The following is a 4,974-nucleotide window of genomic DNA, read 5'->3' on the forward strand; positions in this document are numbered from 1 at the left end:
AAATTATTAAACATGTCGAAAGCAACTTTGCTTCTCAAATATATCTTGATTTTATAATGTTTGCATATTTATACTGGACAAAAGACATAAATGCAGAAGATAAAAATATGTTTGGCAATGTCTCCTCAGTTTAATATAACTGCCCTTACTATATACTTTATGCACAAATATGAGAAAAAGTAACTTCATAGAACAAAATCATAATCCCACGGTATCCAAAAAGTGAAAAAAATAATAATAATGATTTTTTACACTTACTTTTCGAGTCCCTTGGACTTATGATTTCATTATCTATATCACTTATCATATTTACCCCTGAAGCATTTTTTGTTTGATTTTGGATTTATGTAACTTGATTACAGTTTCATTATAGTTTATAGGCATTCTACATAATTTACTGAAACAAAAAGATAAAGAGTCTGATCATTACTACATCAATCAGGAAACACACAATTAAGATAAAAACAGTTCACATTTTTCCTGTCTGGAGCATTTCTAAAGCTTTAAAATGTGATTCTGCATTAAGCTCTAAAACTCTAGTTGGCATTTTAAGAGTCTTAATGAAGAATTGTTCAGTATTAGGACTAATAAATGTAAATACTCTTTGACAAGGTTGAATATCGAGCAATAATCCTCTTGGTTGACATAAGTGAGATTTGTTTGTCTCCTAGTGATGTACGACAGACTTTTCAATGTGTAAATGTAATGAAACTCTTGACTCATTATAAACAGACTTGAATTAGGACTGCAGTGGCATTATTATCCACTGTAAACAAGACAGAGAGGGAAAAACAGAAAATGAAGCTGAAATATTGTTCTATTGCAGCATTTACCCTACCTGACAAAAGTCTTGTCGTTAATCTCAGTTGTAAGAGCAACAAATAATAGCTTGACTTCTAGTAGATCATTTGGAAAAGTGACAGATTTTTCTGATGAATCATCTGTTGAGCTGCATCCCAATCCTCACAAATACAGCAGAAGACCTACTGGAACCAGCATGGACCCAAGATTCTCACAGAAATCAGTCAAGTTTGGTGAAGATAAGAATCATGGTTTGGGGTAACATTCAGTATGGGTGCATGCGAGAGATCTGCAGAGTGAATGGCAACATCAACAGCCTGAGATATCAAGACATTTGTGCTGCCCATTACATTACAAACCACAGGAGAGGGCAAATTCACAGCAGGATAGCGCTCCTTCACACACTTCAGCCTCCACAGCAAAGTTCTTGAAAGGAAAGAAGGTCAGGGAGCTCCAGAATTGGCCAGCCCAGCGACCAGATATGAACATTATTGAGCATGTCTGGGGTAAGATGAAGGAGGAGGCATTGAAGATGAATCCAAAGACTCTTGATGAACTCTGGGAGTCCTGTAAATGCTTTCTTTGTCATTCCAGATGACTTTATTAATAAGTTATTAGAGTCGTTGCAGAGATGTATGGATGCAGTCCTCCAAGCTCATGATGGAGTCATACACAATGTTAACTCTTTCTTCACTGCAGCATGACTTTATATTCTGTACTGGACATTATTTCTGTTAAGTGACAAGACTTTAGTCTAAGCAAAGTCAGACTTTACTGTCCTATTGAAATAATTAAAAATCAAGGCATGATCATATTTTATTTTGGTAAAATAAGCGTAATCTGGAGGCCTTTGCCTTTCATATAAGCCACTTCTGATACCAAATCAACTATCAACTAGAAGTGCAGTTATTATTTGTTGTTTTTAAAACTTGGATAGGCGTTAAGATATTTGTCAGGCAGTGTATATAGCTTTTTTAAATGTAAAAAAAAAATCATGCATGTGTTCGGTTTTATATCACTTATTCATCTCAATGTCTTCTCGTGTTTACTGTAAATATGATTATTTTGCTGCATGATTTCTGTTTTTGATGCAGCAGGTGTAATGTGTTTGCATGACAATCATGCTTTTTATACATTTTCAGTACAGCATATATTTAAATAGCGCACAATCAGAACCTATAAAAACATAATGTTACATTTATGTACAGCTGAAGTCAAAATTATTAGCCCCCCTTTGATTTTTTTTTTCTTTTTAAAATATTTCCCAAATGATGTTTAACAGAGCAAGGAAATTTTCACAGTATGTCTGATAATATTTTTTGTTCTGGAGAAAGTCTTATTTGTTTTATTTCGGCAAGAATAAAAGCAGATTTTAATATTTTAAACACCATTTTAAGGTAAAAATTATTAGCCCTTTAAACTGTATTTTACAGATAGTCTACAGAACAAACCATCGTTATACAATAACTTGCCAAATTACCCTAAGCCACCTAGTTAACCTGAATAACCTAGTTAAGCCTTTAAATGTCACTTTAAGCTGTATAGAAGTGTCTTGAAAAATATCTAGTCAAATATTGTTTACTGTCATCATGACAAAGATAAAAGTAACCAGTTATTAGAAATGAGCCATTAAAACTATTATGATTAGAAATGTGTTGAAAAAAATCTTCTCTCCGGGGAAATGGGGAAAATAAATAAAGGGGCTAATAATTCTGACTTCAACTCTATGTAAAACATGTTATAGCGAATTCAAAATGTATTTTAAGTACAGGTATTCATATGTATGCTGAATGTCATTTATATTTTGGTAAACAAATGTGATGGTAAAAACTGGAATTAAACAATATTGCCCTTTTATACTGTTTAGTTTGTTGTTTTATGAATTTAAAATAAGCTATATGGTCAATTTATTAAATGTACGGTTCAACATTGTTCTTATTTTATCTGTAATAAATACTGTGTAGTCATGTCAACACTTTCAGGGTTCTTACACCTTTTCCAACTTCAAATTCCAGCACTTTTCAAGCACTTTCAAGGTGCATTTTTAAGCTTTTCCAGCACCTAACAATCCCGATAAACATACGTTTATATGGGCTGTAATTTGTCACATTTAAATCCACTGTGCTATTTTGAAAAACACAATATGACATTTCGACTGAAATTGTTAAATACTTTGGAGCATAAATTTATTGGGATAGTTCACCCAAAAATGGTAAAAAAAAAAATATATAGGCCTATATATATAATAATAATAAAGAAATAATAAAAAAAAAGTTCAGTTATTGGATGAAGTATCTTTTAAAGTTTGGTCTCCTACATAAAGTTGATGTCTCAAAAAAATTGTCAGATTTTGTTTGGGTGTAGTACCAAACTTCATAGAGGAAACTTTGGTTTTATATTCACACATTCGTTCATTTAGTAGTCTCTATACTGTTTACCATGTTAATATTCGATCGAAATTAGCACGCAGGTATGACTTCTAAACAATATTAACACGATCTAATTCACTGTGAACAATGTTGTCCTTTGATAGTCATTTGCTGCTAATATTATTTCCATATTTACGATTTTCAAAGATCACTTTTCAGAAATTATATTATTAAGGAGAATGCCTGAATATCCGAATATAAAACCAACTTTATCTCTATCCAAACTTTCATGACCCATCATTTATGACATTTCATTGTTGTGCATTGCTATTCAAAATTCATGTAACAAATTACATATATATATATATATATATATATATATATATATATATATATATATATATATATATATATATATATATATATATACATATATGTGTGTGTGTGTGTGTGTTATATTACTGATTGCTATACAGTACATTATTGATCATCTTTACAAATAATAACTCAGATGTTGACTCAAAAAAACAACACTAGATGGCGGTATAACTCAATAAGTGTCAACATCTCAGTGTGCTTTTAGAATTTTAAAGAGGCTGTTGTTTAGTATGTTAATAACGAAATAAATCAATTAAATGTAGCTAAACATTTGTGATGTCTACAGTTATTGATGTCATTCAATGATAATGTAATCAATCTCAAAATTCACTTTTAGTAGATAAACACTTTTAAATGTCGTCCAGCTGCTGGAAAACAAACCAGCATTTGACCCACTTGTGTATTGTTTTCCTCTGACGAACAGATAAAACAAATAAACGGGGACCTCGTTACTGCCGCCATATTGAACTAAATAAACTGTAACTGACGTACCCAGAAAAACAAACATGTCACTTCTTCATCACTTTATCCTCTCTGTCAGGTCTGCAGCTGTATGATGAAGCTGTTGGAAATACTTCGGTCCAAATCACGATAAGTTGTTAAAGGTATTTTGCTGGACTGAAGTTAGTTAATGACATTTGGCGATTTAAAAACAACTTCCTGTTTCAACAGTTTAACAGGAAGTAGAACATATTTAGTCTATTTGTTAAACAGTATCGGGATTTATAGGATTATTATTATTATTAGCTCAACTATTTTACCAAAGGTAACTTATTTGGTTGTTTGGTTATTAATATTTTAAACTTAGGTGGTTTATCGTTATTTTAAACTAGTGTTTGTTTGGTATTTGGCTGGTATTTAGGTCTTTAATTGAGAATTGCAACATTCATGCATTCATTTCCTTTAGCTTGGTCCCTTATTCATCAGGGGTCGCCACAGTGGAATGAACCACCAACTTATCCAGCATGTTTTACACAAAGGATTCTCTTCCCAGAACTGGGAAACATCCATACACACCCATTCCCACTCATGCATTACAGCCAATTTAGTGTATTCAATTAACCTAAAGCAAAACATGCAAACGCCACATAGAAATGCCAACTGACCCAGCCGGGAATCAAACCACCTACCTTATAGCTTTGAGGTGACAGTGCTGACCACTGAGCCACCGTGTTGCCAAATAGCAACATATCACTATATATTTTTTTTATATTTAATCATTTATTATAATATAATGTTGTTTAATATGTTGGGTTGTTGAATCTAAACGTTGGGTCAAATAAGCACAAACCATACTGTTGGGTTAAAAGTGTAATTAAAATATTTAAATGACAAAATTACATTGGGTTATGACAACATAATTTAGTCTGTGTTGTGTGTGTGTGTGTGTGTGTGTGTGTGTGTGTACTTAAACCATACACAAACA

At 32.1% G+C, this 4,974-nt stretch overlaps 1 protein-coding gene across 1 annotated transcript in view; it reads left to right on the forward strand.

Annotated features, from left to right (window-relative positions):
• The window catches only part of LOC101883528 (peptidase inhibitor 16), a 24,789-nt gene extending 22,133 nt beyond the window's left edge, over positions 1-2,656 (forward strand). Inside the window, exon 6 of the mRNA XM_005162416.5 lies at positions 1-2,656. This exon is cut by the window's left edge and continues 1,528 nt beyond it. The gene's annotated coding sequence lies outside the window, so the exon portion shown is untranslated.
• Positions 2,657-4,974: the final 2,318 nt, after the last annotated feature.

The sequence above is a fragment of the Danio rerio genome, chromosome 23 (assembly GCF_049306965.1).
Source record: "Danio rerio strain Tuebingen ecotype United States chromosome 23, GRCz12tu, whole genome shotgun sequence".
NCBI classification, from domain to species: domain Eukaryota; kingdom Metazoa; phylum Chordata; class Actinopteri; order Cypriniformes; family Danionidae; genus Danio; species Danio rerio.